The sequence below is a fragment of the Rattus norvegicus genome, chromosome 20, assembly GCF_021556685.1.
Source record: "Rattus norvegicus strain SHRSP/BbbUtx chromosome 20, alternate assembly SHRSP_T2T, whole genome shotgun sequence".
Classification (NCBI taxonomy): Eukaryota; Metazoa; Chordata; class Mammalia; order Rodentia; family Muridae; genus Rattus; species Rattus norvegicus.
Window position 1 is genome coordinate 51705692 of NC_141553.1, and position 25096 is coordinate 51730787.

Below are 25096 nucleotides of genomic sequence, written 5' to 3' on the forward strand. Positions count from 1 at the left end.
GAAAAAGTTAAATTCCCATGCTAGTCAGGGTTTTTTATGGTCTCAGCTCTTAAGATTCTCTCTGGGAGGCAAGTGTTGCTCTAACTGCCCACAGAGGGTAAAGGACTCCTTTGAAGGAGCAGACCTGAACTGCTGGCTCTAAGAGACGTTGTTATCACCTTCCCATGTCTTCTCCTCAGATGGAGTACTGTAATCCTGCAGTTGTCTTTCCTATCTGACTCATTCTGCATTAGATTTCATCTTTAACCCATCTGTGGAGGATGTCATAAGCAGGTGTGCTGTTTTGAAAACACGAAGAATTACTTTTTAAAAAATCAAATAAGGCTTTTGCAGTTATTGGTTCTGACTTATTAAGTGAGCTCTTCTCAGCAAATGTATCGAAGATGGTCAGGGGGCAAGGGGGCTGTGGAGTTTTGCTTTGTTTCTTCGTTTTGATATTTTGATGTGTGTCTGTGTTTGGTGTTGATGGAGAGTCACCCCATATCATGCACATGAACGTCAAGTACTGAACCACTGAATTATACCCCAAATATAACTTTTGTTCTTTAAATAGAAGGGTTTTTTAGGAAGTATATTAGCTAGATTGACAATTCAACAATCCCTTCTATAGTTTCTTTTTTCCAATGCCACAATTATTTCCCCTGAGTCTTAGTAATTTGACCCCTTTTTACCCTTAGCCCTCCTTAATCATGAATTAAGTACTAACTACGTGACTCATGCTATGTTAAACAGCACACGCCCCTAGCATTTATAGAGGCCCACATGTAAGTTAATAAGATATGTACCTAAATATTTCAGAGTTAAGGATTACAAAGTAGGTCCCCTCATCTCACAATTATAAACATACCTTCCTAGCTTTGTGAAAAGCCAGGTTCTGTTATAGAACTCTACCACTACAGGATGACCCAGGCTGGAAATGAGCCAAGTCCTGATTATGACCTACAAACCTAGTGACTTTGTGGGTACACTTGTACAGTCAGGCTCAATCAGAGTCATGCATACAACCTCAACTATATCTGCAAACAACCGAAGAGTGTTAGATGATTGGGAAGGAAGACACTGGAAAATGAGAGTCAGACCATTTGAAAAAGGAGTTCTTGATGTCCAGGTGAGCAGAGAATGTTCCAGAAGTAGGAAGCATGGGCCTTGGGTAGACTAAAAATCTATCAGTCCCCTACAGAGGATTTTGTAACTTGGGTGATACATTCGGAAGAGTGTGAGGTCTCTGGAGCCTGAAACCTTCCCCAGATGTAAGAAAGTACTTATGTTGATAAAAGAAAACACGATTCTAATAGTTCAAAGATTCTTACTCTATACCCCATTGAAGAGACAGATATATAAACAGAGTGCATACCACAGGGTCTTTGAAATAACTTAGATATATGCATGGTATTGAGGTGAGATGGGAAGGATAGTTTCATCGATAGTGTTAAGAGATATATAATTTTAGCCAACATTTAAAGGCTAATCATTAGCAGGTAAATGTGTTCCTAGCTATGGATAGTACAGAAGAGTGTTAGAGATGAAGCTGAGGAAGCAGCCCTCAACAGAATGGATGGGCCTTGAGTCACGCTTTGATTTTAAGGTGAGAATGTGGGAGAGAGAAACTGGTGAGAAGATAGATGAAGAGACGATTGAAGCTGTGATTTAAAATGTAAATAATAGTACAGGCCTGTCTCCTTAATCCTTAGGTGACTGAGGCAGAACTAGAGTTCAAGGATTCCCTGGGCTACAAAGTGAAACCCAAGCTCGAGAGCAAAATCTGAAGAAGGCAGCAGAATGTCTGAATGGAGGCAATGGGAAACTGCACAAGTATTTAGCAAGAAGCTGACACACTGCTTGTGGTTTGGAGCAATCGCAATAGCTGCAGTATGGGGAGGGTTGAGGTAGACATGTGCATAGCTTAGGGAGAGCCAATTAAGAACCCTGTTAATAACGGGCTCCAAGAGAAGTGATAGAGAAGAACCCAGACAAGGGACCGGGACCATGATAGGAGAAGGCGACATCGTGGGATAAGAAGATTTTTCCATACTCTCGGGTTTCACCGTCATAATGGGAACAAAGTAAAAGAGGAAGGCGACTGCTCAACTGGAAACATAAACTATTTAGAAACTGCTTATCACAGATTTCCAACTAATGTGGTTGGTGGTAGAACAAAGCCCTATGCTGGGTTTCCTAATGTGTGCATCCCCGTACGGACAGAAGAGCCATGCACAAAGGAACTGGGCCGTGTATGTTCAGCAAAGGAAGGGATCACGTACACATCCAAGATGACAGAAAAGACTTGCCCACCTGCTTTCATGTTGTTCAATAGCCTGCCCTTGGGGATGCTCAATCCATTGGTTTAGTGTCACTCTACATTGAGTATTTGGTGTTCAGCGAATCTAGGCTGTTGGCCTCTCCACTTCGTACATCACTCATGGGGCATCCAAGAACAGCCCTGGGTCGGGGCATATTTTTGGAGATAGGTCCATAATATCTGTGGGGTTCTCAAGGTCTCAAGCATTTCATCCACTTCTTTTGCTCTCATACATAAGCAAGGCCCAAAGCAACAGACAGTTCTTAGGTTTGATCTTTATTTTCTCTTCACATTTGAAATGAGACGCCATGATAATTTCTTTCATCTGTTCCGTTCAACTCAACTTTTGTTCTTGCTTATAACATTACAGGTATGATGATTAGAAAGGAATGGTGAGGCGTTCATATTTCTGGCAATCTAGCCAATAAATTGAAACACTGACTACTGTCTTGTCTATTCTTAAGATTGGGTCAAAGTGCAGGGGAAAGAAAAAGAAACCCTTGTTCAAATTCTTGCCCTGCTTAGCAAAATCTCTGTTTGCACAGCATATTCGGGGTAGATCTTATGGCTCGATGTTTATTCTTATTGGCACATCATGAGATATTGGCTAAGTTGCTAAACTCTCCCATATCTGCACGAGAAGCTCATCCCACCAGCATTTATTAAGCGTCTATTTGCGTATGCCGCTGTACTAGGCACACCAGAGATATACAGAAGATCTATGAGATAATGAAAATAAGAGGTTTTCATGTCCTTGAAAGAATGAGACTATGTCAGGATAAGAGATTATATATCGAAAGATTCAAAAGCGCAAAGGAAGGCCTTAAGTCATGTGCTTCTAAAATATAACTGGTTCATGATACAACGATCCACCAAAATAGAGAAGAATGTTCATTCCTCAAAGAGAAACTCTGCTCAGGTCCAAGAATATAAGAACAGTTCCTAGACTTGTAAAACATGTGAGGTGAGACAGAGGGGATAGGGCTGGCTAGAGGGCTCGGTGTATAGAGAAGCTTGCCACCAAGCCTCATGTCCTAAGTTCAAGGCCTGGAAGCCAAATGGTGAAAGGAGAGAACCGAATTCTGGGCACACACATATACACAAATAAATACATTTTGTTTTTTAATGAGAGAGGCTAAAGACATGTAAAAACAATACATTTACCATAAATACTACAAAAATGAATAAAACTACTGTATGTATGTAGTCATATATATACTCATATATATTTATATATACTCTTCTGTGTGTGTGTGTGTGTGTGTGTGTGTGTGTGTAAAACCAAAGGTATTTACAGTCTGCCCTACTTTTCCTTGCTCTGCTTTCTAACAAGCTAACTCCTGTGCCTTCATTACTGAGATCTTTGTCCTTGCCCTCTGGTTGGGATTGGCCAATGAACGCCAGCAGATCAATATTCTTCCTGGGTCATTGCCTTCTCAGCGAGTCTCTGGCAGAACTATGTTTCACAGATGTGGGTAGCGTTGCCTTCTCACCCATGTGTTACTAGCAGCTTCCTGAAGTTGCCTGTTTCAGGAAACCTAAGTATCAATCCCTTCTTCCTTTAGCCTGCCCACACATCAGTAAATTGTCAACTATCATGTCCTCGTTGACATAAATAATAAAGCCACAGAAACTCTTAAATAGACTCCATAATGTTTTTCACATGAGCAAACAAGCACCCAAATTTTCTAACTAGCTTCCCCACAAGATGTGCCTGAGATCGTTAGTTTTTATTTGTTATTCCGGAAGCTCTCACACAGACGCATCAAAATCTTCCGGTTGGATGATAGCTCACCGTGAAAATATCTTCGAAGGGGTGAGAAACCCCAGGCAACAGCCTGCGCATCCTTCTTCCCCTTTACGTGGTTGATGACGTGCGTTGTAAGTCAGAAGAAAGGAAAATAGCCAGCGATTCTGGCTTTTCTTAGGCAATAATGAGTTTTGCAGGTCACGGGATGGGATTTTATCTGAGCACTTAGAGGGTGTGTAGATCAGAGTTTTATGTGACTTGTGAAGAATCCAATGAGGTAGAAGCAGTGTGCAGGGTGGACACTCATTAGTCCAGGGTTGGCATCTTGTGAATCACTTCACCTCCCCCTTGCTCTAGTAACAAACATACTACCAAGTGGGGAGCTATAAATGAGTTCATTTCCTGGAAATAAGATTTTAATGAGGTTCTCTAGCTGGTCCCACACCGACATGGAATGATAAAACGCTGACTGTTGATCCTCCCCTCTTAAGGCTCGTGATGTAAACTCTGATTCCCTGTTCTTAAAACAAATCTAGCATAATATTCAAGAGTTTAGTGGAACAGAAAATTAGATCAATGTAAGCCTGTCTGTGACAGGGACTTTTGAGTAAATCCAAGAGATTTCACATCAGAAACCCATTGCTGCTTGACCTGGTGTCATGGAAAACATGACAGTTTCTAATGCTTCGCTTGGAAAACATTGAACTTTGGTTAACTCACTGTTCCCAGGCTTAAAAATAGGGAATTGAGGTGGGTTGGAGGATGTGGAATTAACAGTCTAAACCTCTGACCATGAGAGTTAGAAGGTCTACACAGAAAAACATTTATTTCCTCTCCAAGATCTGTTCATGGTTTGTATTTTGGATACTGATGGGTGGGAGGGTCACAGAAAGCAGAGACCTGACCAGGAGCTACCAGGGAGTGGTGAGTGTTTTATTTCAAGTCTTGCTCTGTAATACAGATTAGCCTAGAACTCACTATGTAGCCCAAGCTGTCATGAAATTTATGACAACCGTCCTGTCTCAGCCTCTGGAGGCCTGGGATTAGAGTCATGAGCTACCACACCTAGTTTAGGAGTTTACTCTGGACTGGAGAAAATAAAGTTTAAATCAACACATAATATAATGTCTAGTATCCTAAATATTAATATCTGGGAAAGTCTCACTTATTCACTTATGACAAAGGGCTGGGCATATACTTGCTGTTCTCTTTTGAACCATACAGAAGCAGAGCAAAAGGAACTTGCTCTATGTCACCGGTGGGAGCTCAGCTCAGCCTGCCCAACATCTACCTACCCATATTCCACCAGTCCCTAAAGATGCCTCCCCAAGCTTGCCCTGTTTAAGGTCTAGTGACTTTCTGCTTTCAGAATTTGCTTGAGAATTAACCATGGATCATCTATGAGAGTAACCATCTCTTTTTATTCAGACATGTTAATAAGCCACTTCAATTCAGATTAAGTAAAAGCTTTCTCATTTCGTTGACCCATTTTCCATTGTTCAAACAAAAATGCTAGAGGCTGGGAGGTTTGTGGGGGGGAAAAAGACCTATTTGGCTCAGAGTTTTGGAGGGACAAAACCATGGCACTGGTTTCTACCTTAGTCTGGTGAAAAACATGTGGCAGGTGGCATCACAATGGTGGGAGCACGGGTGTAGGTCACATACCTTGACCAGAAGCCAGAGCCTGAGATGGACTTAGTCTTGTTCTTTGTACTATCTACTCTCGTAGGAACTAACTGAAACTCATGCCAACTGTACTTGTCCCACCTAAGAGAAGCATCTTTAATGACCTCTTACCCAGTGTGTTGCATATGTTCAAGTCCTTGTCACAGCACCACACTTGAGATCAAATTCCCAGGACATGAACTTCTGGGGATGAGGGGTTCAAACTACAGCTGACCCGTACCAATCACGATTCGGTTTTTTGCTTTTTTTTTTTTTTGATCTTTGTCTTTATTATAGACTCCTCATAGGTGGAGGTATTTCAAAGATTTTTGTCCTTTATGACCCTTGGGGCATTCACACAGTGTCTTCTATACAATAAACAGTTAATATGAATTCCTGGGAGCTTTTGGAAGTAAATTATCTCAAGTTGAAGAGGAGACTCTTGTCCTTAAACTCTCACTTGCATGGCTTCTTTTAAGTGTGCAATGCACCTTAAGATATTTCTGTAGGAGGAGAGTAAAGTTGTTTAAAGTCCTCCAGTGTAGCAAGACACTAAGGAACCTCATTCTTTGAAATGATTGTAGAAAGAATCAGTAATTGCTTAATTACTCTGTAAGCTGGATTTTTTATGCACACAGGAGGAAATGGGTCTGTACTCAGATTGTCTCTGGTATCTTTGCATTAGGCAAGTCCATCGTTTTATTCACATAAAATGGCAATCCGTTTCAACATAGCATTTCTTAAGCAAGAATGGCCAAGTTGAGTGGAGGGTAAGACACATAAAGTCAAATATAGCTTTTATAGATGTATTAATACTCAGTCTAGAACTCTTCCTTGCTCAGAATTTTCTGGGGCCCAGGGGATTGAGCTGTGTGGGTGACGTTGAAAGAAAATGTTTTGAGGTATAATCATGCCTTGTTCACACATGATCTTTCTGAGTTACTATATATGTGTATCCTGTGACTCTTTAAAAACAAGCAAGGAAAGAAAACTCTGGGCACAAGTAAGTTTTATAATGGTAATTACATAATGATGTGCACCCACCTTCAACCCTCCACAGAGCTGGCCTCCCACACTTTTGGACATTCACTTGATCAATAAATGAGCTCCCTCATCTCTCGTTATGATCACCTAATACCTGGCAATCCAAAGAAATGTGCTGAGGGGCAGCTCCGGATTCCCTGAGCTCATGCCACTAGCTTGCATAGCGGAAAAGGCCATGAACATCATGCTTTGCTGGCGGTGTTTGTTGGCTGGGTCCTCTGTGTAAATATATCAGTTCTGGGGTCCAGCTTCTGTGTGTATATCAGAGGGTATCCCTGACCTGGCTGATGTCCCGTCTGATGTCTCAGAAGCTTGGAGATAAACTTAATGTTTTTAAAGACTTGGGGTGAGACAGAGACTAATGTCCAAAGCATTTAGTATCAGGAGGATACATAGAGGAAGATAAGGGAGAAGGCAATCTGGGTCAATAAACTTATTGACATCTCCAAGACAGTGTGTTATGAATAGAGAGGGGAGGAGGATAATTCATCTTCAGAGCATCTGAAATGTAAAGTTATGGGCTGTATAATAACTTGTAAGATAGTGCATGTACTGATTTGTTCTGTTGTTGTTGTTCTTTGGGGTTTGTTGTTTTCGTTTTTGTTTTTGTCTTCTCAGCTTGGCATAAGCTACAGTTATCTGGGAAGAGGGAGACTCAATTAAGAAAGTGTTTCCATCAGACCGGTCGTAGGTAAGACAGTAGGTGCATTTTCTTAATGAATGATTGATGTGGGATGGTACACCACACTGTGGGTGGTGCCACTCCTGGACGACTGGTCCTGGGTGGTCTAAGAACTCAGACTGCCCCAGCCATGGGGAGCAGGGCAGGAAGCAGGATTCCTCCACAGTTTCTGCTTCAGTTCCTGCCCCTAGGTTCATAATCTGCATGACTTCCTCCTGCCTTGGCTTCTCTCGATGGTAAACTGTGGTTGAGACACATACGCCAAATAAACCTTTCCCTCTCCGGGTTGCTTTTGATCATGATTTTCTCCTCAGGAACAGAAAGGAGGCTAAGACAGCCTGTTAGTTTGCTTGGCCTGCAGTAATGAAGTAGCAGAGACTGCATGTCTTAGACAAGGGTAATTCCTTTTCCATAGTTCTGAATGGTAGAAGGCAGTACCAACAGGCTGGGGCTTCGCATCTCTCACATTTCTCGTCTTGTCATCACACGCTGTTTCTGTTACGAAGGCGCATGTCACTGGTCAAGACTTTAGTTTCTTGAGATCGGGCCACTACCTTGGCTTGGGTGAAAGGATTTGAACATCAGGCTTTTCTGTTGGTGTTCCTCTCAACGGGCGTCTTGTAAGCAGTGTGTGGTTCAAAGACCTCTGTCAGAGGCACAGTCCGTCAGGGCTCACACTCGCTCTCTTCCTTGAACGGACTCATCGCACCAACGAAGATGGAGCCTCAGTGAGAACTGGGGAAGTAAGAGCTTTGCTTCCCTTGCACTTGCATTTGCTTAACATCTTCACGACAGACCCTGAATCTCAGCCCGGAGGATGGAGGACGACTCCTGCGTGTGACTCAACAACGGTTTGGGCTCGAGTAGGAGAATTGGAGTCTCTGGGATGTAAGGAAATTGTGAATTGAATCAAGAGGTTATGCTCCTCCGAGGGAGCTGCAGGTGGGTAGAACAATTTGAGTTCAGTTTTTGAGGATTAAAAGGGGGTGGGGGGGAATTCCACTTTCTGAGGCACTGAAAAAAAATGCAAGCAGCATAGGACTCAAAGATGTCCGCCATCTGGATTTGAAAGGGTCTGCTTTCAGAGAACACTGACATCAGAGAGCAGCTCTGAACTTCTGAAGCCCTGTGAGCCCAGGAAGCCAGAGAGGGTTTAAGTGCCCTGAAATTAATTTTCCTGCTTTTCTTCTGTTAGCCAGTGTTTTCATTTTACCACTGATACCCAGAAGCAGTTTCTCAAAGGGCCCACTTAAAAAAAGATCACATCAAATAACCCAAATGACACTGCTCATTTGCTTGAGTGACTAGAATATGGATTTCAAAAATCGCTGAATCGTGTCAAGCCGAAATGACCAGGATCGGTTTCGTATAGATTGAGTCAACGGGACGATTCACTTAAACTATTACAACTGTGAAATGAATGCTTAAGTAAGCTGCAGAGAGGAGCGGTGTTGAAGTCTTAGATTAAAGACATGTAAATGTTTAGTCTTCATGCAAGTTGCACTACTGGGTTTAATTCCTCAAGTTTGATTTAGGGCTATTACTATTTATACTTTAGTTCTTTGACATGATGCTGCCACGGTGCGTACTTTGGCTAATCTAATTGTATATGGATTTTAATCCGAGTGCCAGTAGGGTGTGTACGTGCTATACAGGCCATTTGTCTACACTGATAAGGAACTTCAAGCATTAAGACAGAAAAACCCTTTGTCAAGGACAAAAAAAGCAGAGAGATGCCTCTTGTTCTCTCTTGCTCTGACTCTTGGCTCTTGCCTACCTCTCTCTCCTCTCTCTCTCTCTCTCTCTCTCTCTCTCTCTCTCTCTCTCTCTCCATCCTCTCCCCCCACCCGCTCTCTCTACGTGCTCATGGCCAGCCTCTACTCATCTACTCCTCTACTTTCTCTCTCTCTGCCTTTCTCTGCCTCTAGTACCCTTTGAACTCTCCACCCCATGCCCCAAATAAACCCTATTCCATATTAGAGAGAGAGAGAGAGAGAGAGAGAGAGAGAGAGAGAGAGAGAGAGAGATTTTACCTCAGAGCCTTCCATTCCATGGGTTTATGTTATGCCTGCCCACGGTGGAGATTGTCCTCTCTAGACTTTGACATTAATCTATCTAGAATGTTTGCCCAAATCCTTCTCCCAGCTCCTAACCAAGGTTCTTCTTGAGCTTTGGTGGAAAAGGGTTATAAGCACTGGCGAGATCTGGAAGTCACCAGAAGTCGAAGCCAAGTGCAGATTCCTCTTGCCTGAATCTCTTGCTGGTTTTCAGTGTTTCACATTCCTCCATCCATCAACTAACCACAGACTAAAAGGCAAGTTGGTCATCACTGCGGATTTGTATTCCACACTGTAGGACGAGGACAGGTCCTCCCTGATTCTCCATCAGAGTCACACAGGTGCCTAGCCAAAGTACTCAGCAAAGAAGCGATTTGATTTGGGGGTAAATTAGATACCTAACTATAGATCTCTATATGAATTATATTTGGTATCGTGATGGCAGAGGGGAGTAATCTCATGCTGTCCTAAAATGTACAGAAGTAGAACTAAGCTAAGTACTGTGACTTTTCAATTTAAAACAAGTCTGAGGATGCCCGTCACCAATGGCTACGTGTTGATTTTCGCACATATGGGAAAGAAAGGCACAGCAAATCAGAGAAATACATACATGGGTTTGCTGATGCCATCCTAGGAAACACGTGCCATTGCAGAAAATAAAGCCATGCAGTTCCAGGCAAAAATCCCCGAATACAATTTGAGCTAGCCTCAGGTAGCTTCCCTGGTTATGTCATTGTGCTTTAAGAGAAAACAACATGTCCCCTCTCAGTCTTCCCTTAAATCTGGTTTTGAGTTTCACTGGTGTTCAAAACCTCCTTGTGGCCACTGTCCCATCCTGGCTGCTTGTATTGTATTTTGCGGGTAGAAAGCGTTCCTTCCTCTAGGCCCTGTCTTCGAATTGTGCAATCATTTGCTGGTTTTTCTTAGGAACATGAATTTTTGTAGCAGTGAATTTGAGCTTCGGTCATCATGTGTTCTTACACGTAAATATCTACAGCACATTGTTTTCAGGAAGTCACATCTACGCATGCGCGCACACGCGCGCATTCATGGCTGTACCTCCGACCGTTTCCTATGGACTGCTTGATGTATTATCCTATCTTAGCCAAACCAAAAGAGAGCTTTCCTACCATAAGAAGGTGGCAACTGTAGGGTCACCTGGGCAGAGCAGGAAGCTGTTTTCAAGGCAGCGTAGCACGTTCTAAAGACAGAGAAACAGAACAAGAGCTGTAACAGCAGAAAGAGCTTACCGTCCCACTTATTAACGTATCCATGAAAGGAAGGAGCAGGGCAGGAGCACTCAACAAAGGGAGGCCTTCAGAGGACATAAGCGCACAAACGCTGAGCTTTGTGGCAGCTCTGGGTAAGCCTGAAGTCTTCTAAGGTTATTTTCCCACTGCAATTCCTTAGCTCCCTTCTCCTGATGATCTGGCCAGTTTGTCTATTTTAGGAAGGGGTTTAGTTGTATTTACCTTTGTCTCACGTGTGTGATCTACGAGAATGCATCCATCTTGGTACAGGGTAGAGATGACCTAGCCTTAGAAGGGTTTTCTAAATTTGAAGCACAGAGTCATGAAGGTGGAGCTTCCTAAAGCGTATGTTGCCTAGCTGTGGCCTTCCTTACTAAGAGGTTCTAAGCGCGCCCGTGGGCACTCGGTCCCCCTCCCGCATCACTCTGTTTAAGTCTCGCCCAGAGGAGCCATCCTCCGAGTGGCTGGCCAGGAGAACCAGACCCTTGCGTGTTGTCTTCTCTTTCCTCTCCAGAGTTGGTCTCCTCATGTTTAAAGAAAGAGACTCTCAAAGTCAGGAAGCTAGTCAGACATCCAAACTATGTAGTGACGCGGAGGCCTCTGTGAACCGGAAACAGACATGTACCGCATCCCTTTCCTACCCAATCAGTTCCAAACATCGACCTCTAGTGCTTGTGGGGCTTGGCTGTTGGCCCGAGCTGTACCCTTTGCAGAGGCAACGCACAGGTCGTGGAGGTCACTCTTTTTTTTTTTTTTTTTTTGCTTTTACTGTTTAAAGAGAGAGAGTTGGGTGTATAATCTTGGCACTTTTACAAGAGGCTAGTGGAGGAAAAGAGAGAGGAAAAAGTAAGACTGTTTTTAATTCATCAAACTGCTGCTGATTTAGGAATAATAAACACAAGTCTGTTTCCTTGATTGTTTTATAAATAGCAAATATTTGGCTGAGGAATCTGATAAGTGCGCAGACTATAGGGATTGTTTATCAAAATGATGCGTCAGTTAAAAAACAAAACAAAACAAACATCACCCACCCCCCCTCCAAAAAAAAAAAGCCTTGAGTTTGTCTGTAAGGTTCCTCAGTCTGGTTTCCCAAGGTCCTTAGTCACCATTCCCCTGTCCTTTGAACTAGATCAAAGCAACACAGGGCCTCTGAGGGGAAAGATTGGTTCCATTATGCAAAAGGCAATAAGGTAGTGCCCTTCCCAGCAGTTAATAGGCAGGAATGTTGTAAAATATTGTGTGGTTTTCAAATACCAATGCATCCATCCTGCATTGTGTTCTGGTTCACAGTCTCCCTCACCACCAGGACTGGCCTTCTGGCTTTCTCGGGCGTTTGCCAACTGTTTCCATGTTAGGCAGAGAATCTGCATCCAAAATTTGGGGGTTGCCTGGTACTTCACTAGCTCAGCCGTATGCACGGATCCCCGGCTGCTGCTGCCTGCCTGGGTTTTCGGATTTCAACAGTACCAAGTTACTGTAAGAACCTCCTGACTTAAGCCACTGACCCAAACATAAAGCAAATTGTATTTAAATGAGTAATGCAGCCCCCCCCCCCAGGACAGTAGAGGGGAAAATATAAACTGTGGTCACCCCATTCTTCTGATATTTAAAAATTAAATGAAATGTTTGTCCATTTGGATTGTGGGGAACTCTAGGGTGGGGACATTTTTTCTGAAGCTCTTGCAAGTGTCATATTGATTTTTTTTTTAAATTATTAGACAACAAAGGGGAGGGTAAGAAAGTGAGTGATTGCTTTATGGTATTTCTTTCTTCAACAAACACGTTTTTGAGCACTGGTCAAGGCCAAGGTAGAGAGACAGGTTCCGAGGAAAGAGCACTGAATGGGAAATATTTGGCTCCAGGATGGAATGCACACCCAGTGCCTCATGGTTCTTGAGAGGAAGAACCTCCTCACCATGAGTAAAGGAACTGTTCACCCCCAGGCAGCTCTACTACTCTCCTATTTCTTGTGACTCGCTTTCAACCTAGAACCTCAGGAAGCGAGACGGCACCAAAGCCCATGGCTTTTTCACATGATTTCACAGTTCCAGATACACAAGTCCTCCCAGACCCGTGCGGCCTTGCTTGTTTCCATGCCAGACGCAGAGGTAAACAAGCCTTATGAAGCACAAGTTCCAGCCTCGCAGCCGGACCCACTGCCCTTGGAGACAGTGTTATGACCTGTGGGCTCTCTCTGGGGGACTCCTTCATGAACTCCAAAGCTGCTTTGAATTCAAAGTCAAGAAAACAGCTCTGGGACTGCAGAGACGGCTTGGCTATTATGAGCATGTACTGCTCTTGCAGAGACACCAAGGTCGGTTCCAAGGACTCGTGCTGGATGGCCCACGACTGCATGTAACTCCAGCTCATGGAGACCCAGAGCTGCTGGCCTGTGGTGGTATCTACACTCACATGTTCATCCTCACCGCAGCCCCAACAAGGCTTTCAGTAAACCCTGAAAATATAGAGAGGCAATATCTGGGTTTTTTTTTGTTTTGTTTCTATACTTCAGGCTGGTCTAGAACTTACAGTCATCTTCCTGCCTCTGCTTCCTAAGTACTGGGATTTACAGGCATGAGCCACCACACCCAAGTAAAACGATCTTCTTTCAATCAAATGTATCTCAGAGTCTCACGGTCTCAATACACCCTTAAAACAAATTATCAGAGGTTCTTAGAGGATGAAAGACTCAAATGGATTAAACTTGTCCCTTGGGAGATATAAAACTGTGTCAGGTTTTTTAGCAGTCAAGGAGAAGAGGCCATGCCATCGCCCAAGAGGATAGGGACCATGCCAATCACAGATGAGATATAAACCAGCGGAAGATGTGGTGATCTTGCTTTCACAAAGAAATCTTTTAAGTCATGGATTTGTTACACATGATTCATTCCCTGGAGAAAACAGTATAAATTGTGTGTGTATGTGTGTGTGTGTGTGTGTGTGTGTGTGTGTGTATGTGTGTGTGTGTATATGTGTGTATGTGTGTATGTGTGTGCATGTGTGTATGTGTGTATGTGTGTGTATGTGTGTGCATGTGTGTGTATGTGTGTGTATCTGTGTACGTGTGTGTGCATGTGTGTGCATGTGTGTGTATGTGTGTATGTGTGTGCGTATATGTGTGTATATGTGTATGTGTGTGTATGTGTGTGCATGTGTGTGTATGTGTGTGTATCTGTGTACGTGTGTGTGCATGTATGTGTATGTGTGTATGTGTGTGTATGTGTGTGCGTATGTGTGTATGTGTGTGTATATGTGTGTATGTGTGTGTATGTGTGTATATATGTGTGTATGTGTGTATCTGTGTACATGTCTGTGTGCATGTGTGTATGTGTGTATGTGTGTGTATGTGTGTGTATGTGTGTATGTGTGTGTATCTGTGTACGTGTGTGTGCATGTGTGTGTATGTGTGTGTATGTGTGTGTATGTGTGTGTGTCCTTTTGATCAGCTCAAACGAAATGCACTACTACCTCAAAAATCAGTTTCACTGGAGTCTCGTTTTCTGACTTCATTTTAGCTTTACCTAAAGGTCAAAGCCACTTTCCGACTGTGAGAGCCCATGTTACAGCGTTACCATAGCTTTCATCTGAGCATTTACTCCTCCAGAGCCTTTGCAAGTGTGTGGATAATTTATGGCTTATTTTATGGGCAGAGAAACTGAAATGGCTAACCATTAACAGGTTGTGTTTTCCCACAGTTACCCAGTAGGTAATTAGTAGATTTAAGAAAACAATCCAGGACTGAAAATTTGCAGTTTGTTGGCCTTTCTCTCAGACCTTTATACCCTTGCTAATCCCACAGGCAGTGCTATAAGAATATAAGAAACTAATATTGGGGACCTCAGTGGACTATTACCTCATAAAGTAGATAACAGGCCACTGTGATGGGGGCCTAATGTCCCTTTGTCTGAATTTGCTTCAATTTAGTGTTGTTAATAAAACAAGATAGGAAGCACCCTGCCCTAGGTCCTTGGTATTAGGATATGCCCCTTCTCTCTTACACACACACACACATACACACACACACACACACACACACACACACACACACACACACACGTTATATGAGTTCCTGAAGCTCACACTACATAGCCTGTCCACCTGGTTCCAAGGAAGATTTGTATTACTGTTGCTTGGATGCCCTCAGAACAAAACAGTATGAACCCAGGTCACGAAAGCTTGTGGTCTATGCCACGTTTGACATCAGAAGTGGCGATTGCTTTGGAATACGCAGGATTTAAGGTGTGTACATCAGTAAGGAAAGGACAAATGTCTATTCAGGTCCTTTCTTACTGCAAAGTCACGCATGTCTCCCCACTGCGTCTTCTTGTGACTCTTCAGTGTCAGCTGTGGACTACCATGCATATGGCAGTCACTATGAGTACTTTTCTGGGTGTCGCATGCTGACTCAGGAACACTTTCTGATTTCCTATCGCTTTTCAATGTGTGCGTGTATGTGGCGCTAACTGTTCCATTAAGGAAAAAAGGGAGATATTGATTCTTTACTTGAACATAAATATTGCTCACATGTTTTATAGACATAGTTCATACATAAGTGGACCTGTTCAAAAGCTAAACGGATACCTTTACTGTGAGGTGAGGGAAAGGTGGTAACGGATCAGGGCTTTTGTTTCCCTACTTTTAAGGGAAAATGTTGAACTTGATGCTCTTCTTCACTGGAAATGTTAAAATTATTATACTTGTAAATTATATGCTTCTTATAAACCTTATATAAATATGCTATAAACCTCGTGTTAAACTTTCTATGAGCCATATAAACTTGGCATAAAAATAAATCCTGGGGTGGGGAGATGGCTCAGATAGTAAATGCTTACATTGTAAGCATGAGGACCTGAGTTCAGATTCTCAGAACCCTTGTAAAATCTAGGCAATAGTGTAACACAAGTCTATAGCACAAGCCCTGGAGGGCAGAGATGGGCAGAAGCCTGGAGCTCATTGGCTGCAGCCAATGAGGGAGTCCCAGGTTCAGTGAAAGACCTTACCTTAAAAATAAGGAAGAGAGTGATTAAGAAAGGCACCAGACATTGGCCTCTGGCCTCCAAATACATGTGCAAATACACACACGTGCATACACACGTGCATATACACATGCATACATGGACAGGAATACACACACACACACACAATTCTTAAGCTCTAATTTGCCTGCTCAACAATGCTAATTAATCCATCACATAATTGTTAAATATCAAATGATTGTCAGATCTATTTTTAATATTTTACATTTTTTATATTTTACATATTATTTATATTTTGAGTAGGAAAACAGCAATGAATAGGGGACATCTATGTGATTCTGGACCATCTCACAGATATATTTTCCATAGTCTACATAGTTTATACTTTCATATATTTTATTTTTTATATTATTTATATTTTGAAAAGGAAGACAACAATGAGGAAGTGAACATCTATGTGGTGCTGCACCATCCCACAGAGTACAGGACATATAGATCAATTGTCTGAGTTCATTGCAATTCTATAACAATACAAGTTCAGTGCTCCAAATTTGAATGTTGGGAACTGTAAGATCAAGGTGCTAGCAGATTCTGGGTCTAGCAAGAGCTAGTTTTGTGCCTGGTAGACTGCCCCGCCCCTCTTGCTAGTTATCAGGAACCACTATTATACAGGTCTACAATGGTAAAGGGCAAGTGACACAAAAAGAAATAAAATATGTACAGTTAGAAGAGACAGAGTGTACCAAGAAACCTACTGTAGCAGCCATGTTTGTGCTGAGAAACACAAGGAGATTAGAGAGAGGCCTGCTCTGCATTGGAGTAAATGGGGAGGGTGCTCTCAAGGCAAGACCCAGTCAGCTGATCTTCTAACTTGTGAAATGAAAAGGCCCAAAGACGTTTCTGCTCCCAGAAAGGATCAACGAGCGGTAGCAGCTGCAAATCTGATTCAAGGGGACAAGAGTCCATCCCAGGGGTTGGGGATTTAGCTCAGTGGTAGAGCGCTTGCCTAGCAAGCGCAAGGCCCTGGGTTCAATCCCCAGCTCCGAAAAAAAGAAAAAAAAAAAAAAGAGTCCATCCCAAGCTGGCAGCCAAGCTTGGCAGTGGCCCAAGTGGTGCTGGCTTTAGAGTCATGAAAGATACATGAGTAAAAGTGTGATGGATCTTCCTCTATGGTTTCAGAGAGCCACCAGGCCAGGTATATGACTGGGAGCTCCTGTATGAGTCCCTGAGAGGCCTCCGTGTGAAGACCCCAAGATCATTAAAATGCCAGAGTCATGAGATATGTGCCAAAGGGAGCCTCACACAGGGAACTGAGCCAGGAAGAGAGAGAGAGAGAGAGAGAGAGAGAGAGAGAGAGAGAGAGAGAGAGAGAAAGAGAGAGAGAGAGACAGACAGACAGACAGACAGAGACAGAGAGACAGAGACAGAGACATACAAAGAGAGACAGAGACACAGACACAGACAGACACAGACAGACAGACAGACAGACAGACAGACAGACAGACAGACAGGCAAGGTGTTATATCTTGCAGAAAGAAAAGCTAAAGAGGCAGAATCATCTAAACCTCTTTGTACCAGACATGGTGCTAACATTCCTTGTTTGCCCTGCTGGATCTCCATTTTGTTTTGCTTCACTATTTCTCCACTGTGCTCGAATTCCTCCATTTTTTTTTAATGTTAATATATATTCTATGTCATTAAATATTGATAATATAATTTGCTTTATTTTACAGGGGATTATAGTTAAGAGTTGAGAGACTTCAGACTGTGGGCTTTTAAACAGTGTTGAGACTGAAAGACCATGGGAATGTTTGAATTTGTCCTGACTACATTTACATTATGATATCGACAAAAGAGGATAAGGGGCAGCATGTGGAATACAGTGATTTGAATGAGATGTCTTTCACAGTCTTTGGCAATTTGATACTCGGTCCCTAGTTAGTGGAACTCTTTGTGGAGGTTTAGGAGGTGTGTGTTGTTTGTGGTGTGTGTGTGTGTGTGTGTGTGTGTGTGTGTGTGTGTGTGTGTGTGTGCGTGTGTGTGTGTGTATCCTTGCTTGAGGAAGTATGTCGCTGGGACTGGGCTTTGAAGGTTTAAAAAATATCTACCATTCCCAGTTTGCTCTGTTTTCTTGCTTGTGGTTCAAGAGATGAGCTCTTAGCTCATTATTCCAGCTAACATTCCTTTTACCATGCCTGCCTGCTGCCATGATTTCCACACCATGATGGTGATGGACTCGCCCCACTGGGACTGGAAGCCCAAGTAAACTCTTCCTTCCATAGGCTGCCTTGGTCATAGTGCTTTATCACAGCAGTACAAAAGTAATGCATGCATTGCATGAGTGACCACCAGACCATCCCTACTCTGCACTTCCAATTCTCCAAGAATGCTGGGAAGAAGATACACACCTGCTCCATGACCATACGCATCTAACACTCGTGTGAGACTGTTCTCACCTATTTGTCAACAGACCCACATGTGAACCTTGTATTATAATGTGCAAGTTGAAAGGGAAATATGTATACCCCACTTTCATCAACCCCTGTCAGCTATGGAACCTCTAAATAAATTTTATCCAGTGCCCACCTTATCAGTTCCCATCTGTCCTTTTGTTAGAAGGGGAGTTTGTACCATTCAAATGGATTCATGCCATCTGCCACTTGGTTTTCAGTGAAGAAAACCAATGAAATGATTGTTAATGATATTCTGCTATAATCATAGTCCAATTGTTATCACGGAGACGTCATCCAGCCACTGATGGAAACATGCAGAGACTCATGGCCAAACATTGGGCAGAGCTCATGGAATCCTTTGTAAGAGGAGGAGGAAGGATTGTAGGAGCCAGAGAAGTCAAGGAACCATAGAAAACCCACAAAATCAACTAATCTGGACTCATTAGGCTTCACAGCAACTGAACCAACAACCAGGGAACCTGCATGGGTCTGACCCCTCTGTCATAGTTGGATAGCTTGGTATTCCTGTGGGACTCCTAACAATGGGAGCCGGGGCTATCTCTGACCCCTGTGTCCACTTTTGGAATCCTTTTCCTCTTATTAGGTCCTATTATGGTCTCATCCAGCCTTAATACAAGGGGAGGTGCCACGTCTTACTGCAGCTTGATATGGCATTGCTGATTGATATCCTGACCTTTTCTGAAAAGAAATGGAAGAGAAGTGGATGAAAGGAGGGAGGAAAGTTGGGGAATGCACAACAAGGAGAGAAGGGAGTGGCAACTGTAGCCAGGATATATGAGAGAAGAATAAATTATGATGAAGAAGGAGGAGGAGGAGGAGAAGGAGAAGGAGAAGAAGAGGAGGAGGAGGAGGAGAAGAAGAAGAAGAAGAGGAAGAGGAAGGGGAAGGGGAAGGGGAAGGAGAAGGAGAAGGAGAAGAAGAAGAAGAAGGAGGAGGAGAAGAGGAGGAGGCAGAGGAGGAGGCCATTTGCAACCAAGGACAGCAATCAGTCACTTCAACTTATTCACCAACTGTGTGTGAGTCAAAAACAGAATGCTGGGCTTTTTTGATGAAAGGCAGATGCCTTTGAAATCCAGGGACCCATTTTTGCCATAGCCAATGGAGTAAAAGCACCTTCAGTTCTGTGGGCCAGCTTGAGAAGGCAGGGGTCCTACCAGGGAATCAGGCGGCTGCCTTCAGGAAGCTCCTGAGGCAAGCCAAGCCACGTTTTCTCCCATAGCTCTGCTGCCCAAATGGCAGTTAAAAGGGCCTGTGATTTACACAGATTTATATAGAAAGATCGAAGGCACTTTATGGAATCTGCTTCTACAATTGCATTTCCTAACAATTACTAGGGATTAGAATGTCACTCATCTCAGACACTCTGCCACACAGTGTTCTGTAAACAGTTTGTGCAGAAAGAAAGGGAGGCAACAGTCAGTTGCCAGTTTGTGTGAGCTTTCCCACACAGGGACTCACTATGGCCAAGTTCTTCTGATTTATGTACCAACTGCCTGTAGCCAGCTGGACAGCAGTCATCCTGACTTGCTAGTACTTCCAGAACCTTTAAAAGCAAGCCTAATATGGGGCCTCCTTATGTTATCCCTGTCCTTTGGGATGAGTAGAATTCCCCACAGAATTGAGCATTTTACCACAGCCATGGGTCCTGAGGATAACATTTTAATGTCTCAAGCTCTGTGCACAATCGATATCTTTTGTTACAAGCTAACATTCCTGAGATGCACTCCCCTTTGAAGTCTGTCCAATAGGTATCTTTTCCTCTGCCAGCGAAAACTGTGAGACACTGGTTTTACTTTCCATTAGCATGGATGCTAAATTAGAATTTAAAGACTTCTGGAATATTACTTGTTTGTGCATGTGTGCCTGTGTGTGTGTGTGTGTGTGTGTGTGTGTGTGTGTGTGTGTGTGTGTGTGTGTGTGTGTGTCCTGAACCGATGCTCAAATTCAGTGATTTGCCCTCTTGGTCCTGAAGAGTTGGGAGCCAACTACCTAAATATCAAGTTAGATAATATGAAGAAAGAGGTCACAAAGTACAGCTCTTAAACAAACTGGGATGTGACGTGTGAGAGTTCAAGCTACAGATTACTGCTTATTGCTGCTTGTCTGTTTCAGCTTGTATACACACAAATAAATGATCTCGACATTCATTTTTAGAGAAGCCACTAAGAGCCTTAGCACATTTATGTTAAAAATCTTTATTAACAAGACAGTGGTGGTGCAAGCCTTTAATCCCAACACTTGGGAAGCAGAGACAGGAGGATTTCTATGAGTTCAAATGCAGCCTGGTCCAAGTGAGTTCCAAGACGGCCAAAACTACACAGAGGAGCCCTGTCTCAAAAAAACAAAACAAAACAAAACAAAAAAAAAACAAAATCCTTTACTGATTACTAAAATCTACTTTGTGTTATTATCAAGGTCAGGTTTTTTTGCTCCCTAGAAGCATGAGTGTATTTTATTGACTACTAAGCACTAGGAGAAAAGTAAGCGATAGAGAGGTCTGCTAACCTTCCGGGTCGTATATGTACTACTATATAGTTCAGACGGTCCCCAGAGTGAGAAACACAGCCCTCTGAAGGCTGGCACCTATGGAAGACACAAGGCATCAAGACACTGAACACAATGTGCTGTGGTCGAACGTTAGTGCTCCTCTTGGGGTTTTCCGACTAGAGCAGAAGGTCCTCCAGACTTAGACATGTTAGACAAAGTTCCCACCGCAACGTGAGCAGTAGCTATATGGTTTCAGCCCTCCAGGAGTGGATTAGCCTATGTTCAAGTTCAGCATTCTTCAGTGTTAACTGAAAACAAAATTAACTGAACCACTGTGAAAACCGAGATATATGACTACATAGTATAATTTCAATTGTGTAAAAGAAAATGTCCAGATCACAAGTACAAGCACACTTCTACGGGACTTATAAAGAGTTGAAAAAACCAGAGCTGGGGGCCAGGAGATCAGAGCAAAATATCTTAGGTTTTCAACTCACGTGTGTTAATTGTGTTCTTTGTCTTTATTCTGTGTATAATTTATACTTTTAGAAAGTTTAATCTTAGAAAATTAAATTTGAAAAGTTTTATTTATAGATATAGACAGATGACAGATAGAGATAGATATAGATAGATGATAGATAGATAGATAGATAGATAGATAGATAGATATAGATGAAGGGTTTTTTTTTACATTTTTTAATGTGTATGGGAGATTTGCCTGCATGTATGTATGCATGTCTGTGGGAGATTTGCCTGCATGAATGTATGCATGTTCTAGGCACCATGTATATTCAGTAACCTCAGAAGCCAGAAGTGGATGCTGAGTCCCCCAGAACTGGCATTATAGTTGGTTAGCAGCCATGACCATGGGTCCTAGAGGTTGAATCTGGGTTCTCTGTGAGAGCACTAAGGCTCTTAACAACCAAATCATTTTCTCAGTCCATAAGAAATGAGTTTATATCAAAAGTTACCCTACTGGTTATGAGAACAGATCTGTCCTGTTTACAGCCACATATCCCTGTAGCATTAGGTATGATTATTTTTTTTAGTAAATATCTATTGATAATCAGAAAAAATAAATAGGAAAAATATTGTGGTGTGCTTTATGCATATCAAACAACCCCAGTTAATTCTCCATTACTTAAGTGATTAAAAACTTTGGAAAATAAGCAAAAACACAGAAATGTTGTTAAAACAGAAGCACAAGTATTCTACCTAATCCTAGTTCTTCCAAATTCTCTTTTTTTTAAAAAAATTCTAAACTAGGGAGAATTTCACGCTCGTTTGGAGCCAGCACTGCCGTGGGGTGGGAGGGAAGTATAGAACAGAGGCTTGGGGACACAGTCTGCCAATGAATCATGGGTCTTCTCTCCACTTCCTTTGACACGCTCCCACAAAAAAAATAGCACAGCAGACAAGCAAAGGGAGTTTTCTGTCTTTGGCCCTTCAGTTTGGCCCTTGGTATCTCTGGGGCCCCACTCAGATGTAGCAGAGTAGATCTGGTTCCCTTTGACTCCCAGAACTCTCATTTGGAGATTTCCATTTTTACTTGACCCGAATCTGGGTCTCAGACCCACATCCAGTAGCAATCCTTGCCATGGAGGAGACAGCCTTGGCAGGCTTGGCTGTGCTCTCACATCCCACCCAGATCCCCAAGTCCAAACCCAAGGGAGATTGCATCAGATTTGCCAAGGCAGACCAATTAGACATCCTGCAATCCTCCTGGTGACGCCATGCATGTGAAAGCCTTGGTTGTACTGTGTCACATTGCTAAATTTAGAGATAGTCTGAAAAGAGGGAAAGGAAAGCAAGACCAATCCAGGAACAGAAGAAACTTGCCCGGACCAGTCGGTCTTTACATATTTGCAATGCAGAGAGAAGACAGGTTGTTCCAAGCCTAGCTAGTTGCGACAGAGTCCTTGTTTCCCCGAAGTTAGCCTGGAGAAGGAAGTGCCTTCTAGGTGCTTGGGGCTGATGTCTGCCAAGCCCACACATGATGTGAGCTGACAACAAGCTGTAATTAGTACCCAGAAAACCAAGTCAGCTATCCAGCACAGTTAGATTACCCTGTGAGTGCATCTCACAAGCATACAGACACTACTGAGCCCACAGGAGAGACAAGCATCCACAGAATTATTAATAATACTGAGTCACTGTCAATGTTATTAATGAGATACATCTCACATATGCATCAGATGGACCTTTGATTCCTGTTGGAAAACTGGACAGAGTGTATGCTAAGACTGCAAAATATTAACGGCTTCAATCTTAATAAAGTACAATATTATCCATTTAGACCACTTGAAAAGATACCATGCACCCTTTTTCCCCAGGCAAAGATAGGAACAAAACAATAAAAACCTATCCAGGCATTTTTTTTAATGCTAATCCTTCCGAGAGTCTTCTCAATTCTTTTGTTTAGAGTCTTTCCACTCCTTCTGGACGTGAAAGTCCCAATCTAAGTAATATCTACTTAAGGGTTTTCACAAATTAACACTTCACCTGATGTTCTGTTGACAGCTAATACCTCAAACAGGGGGGAAGAGGCACAGACAATGAAGAGATACACCTGGCAGGGACTATCACTGATGCAATCTAAAAACGCTCCAGAAGATGTGGAAATGCACGTTGTCCTAAGAGCAGGGCATGCAGGAGCACACACAGCAGAAACCACCCAGTGGTTTGCTATAGATGCCAGTTACTAGGTTCCCTGTCATTCATGAGGATGTGTTTCTAACAGAAGATGCATTCTCTAAAACCAAGAATTTCACATTCCAGAACCCAAAGTTCACTTCTGATTGAATCTCCAAGAAAAACATTGAAGAGACTATAAAAACGAGAGGGAGGGAGGGAGGGAGGGAGGGAGAGAGAGAGAGAGAGAGAGAGAGAGAGAGAGAGAGAGAGAGAAAACATGTGAATAGAAGAAAAAGAAATAGAATTTTGTTAGGAAACAAGTTATAGAAGTATAGAGAAATATTGTGATATATTAGGTCTGGTTATATTTCTGTATATGCATATATTTCATGTTAATAGCCAAATATTTTAAGAATACCAGTTCTATCAATATTACTTTTCTGCACTGGAGTCTTCAAAATAACCTTTCTACATTGTTTTGATTTGTCTTCTAAAACCCAGAATCCCTATCAAGCAATGTTGAGGGCTCATTTATATTTCTGTTGCTTCAGCCATATCCTGAAAATGAGGAAGAAACAAGGAAATGGGTGCAAACAATTCTAAAGTGAGATCTCCAGCTTGAAGAAAATGATCCTATAATTCCACACATGACTCAAAGGTAGTCATTATCCAGGTAGAACACACATACACACACACACAGTCACAGATACACACACAGATGCAGACAGACACACACACACATAGACATGGACACACACACACAGACACACAAACAAGGACACACACACAAACAGGGACACACACACAAACACATACAAACACACACAGACACAAACACAAACACACACAGACATGGACACAGACACACATGGACACAGACACACGTGGACACAGACACACACAGACATAAACACAAACACACACAAATACAGACATGGACACACACATGGACATACACACACACACAGACGCAGACACACACAGACATGAACACACACACACACACACACAGAGAGACACATACACACACAGATGAAAGTGAAGTGATGAAAGTGTTAGGTAAGTTTGTTCACCAGTTCCTGTGCCATATACATCATAGGCCACAAATTAGAAATCATATTTTTCTTTCAGCAGCAATAACAAAAGCCCCTCAGGTCTCACTTTACATCAGCAGTCCTCTGAGTCTCCTAACAGGCTAAACCAGATCTTCTGTTCACGTGAGCCAGATGTGAGGAACTTCCACAGATGAGGAACAACAACCAATCAGCTTTCTTCTTTGCATAAATAATAGCTAGAACTGCCCCTCTTGCCTAATGCCCTTTCCCTTCCACCAGGAGCATGTAATAGATGACAGACAGATAGACAGATAGACAGGATGATAGATTATTGATAAAGATTGATTCATGAAGAAACAGTTGTCTAATTCCCCTCTCTCTGAACTGTCAACTATAAAAAATAGAGTTAGAGTAAAACTGGCATTAAAGTATCTTCCTAAGGAGTCATAAAAATGGCCAAGAAGTAATGAGGAAGGCTCAACATCAGTAAGCATCTAGGCATCTAAATCAAGGCTGTGATGAGGCACACCTCACGGTTGTTGAGATGGCAACCGTACAGAGCTGGCAAACACTGATAAGAGACTGCAGATACGAGAGAAAGTGATGATCGGGGAGTGCGCACTGGCCTAGGCACTGAGGAAAATTGTACAGAGATCCCTCACAAAACTAATTCCACTTGTGGTATACAAGATGAGATCAACACCTTGCCCCTACCCACCTCAT

General features: G+C 42.7%; 2 long non-coding RNA genes across 6 annotated transcripts in view; one reads left to right on the forward strand and one right to left on the reverse strand.

Moving 5' to 3' along the window:
• Positions 1-25096, reverse strand: part of LOC102555236 (uncharacterized) — a 141223-nt gene that overhangs the window by 107147 nt on the left and 8980 nt on the right. For 3 of the 5 annotated variants that reach the window (XR_015645954.1, XR_015645952.1, XR_015645953.1), the window contains one exon: positions 10628-10698. The exons of the other annotated variants lie outside the window; for them this stretch is intronic. This is a non-coding gene — a long non-coding RNA (uncharacterized LOC102555236). The remainder of the gene's footprint in view (positions 1-10627; positions 10699-25096) is intronic. 5 annotated transcript variants of the gene reach the window in all.
• LOC147998747 (uncharacterized) overlaps positions 10533-25096 on the forward strand; it is a 75261-nt gene continuing 60697 nt past the window's right edge. Inside the window, exon 1 of the long non-coding RNA XR_015645957.1 lies at positions 10533-10860. This is a non-coding gene — a long non-coding RNA (uncharacterized LOC147998747). The remainder of the gene's footprint in view (positions 10861-25096) is intronic.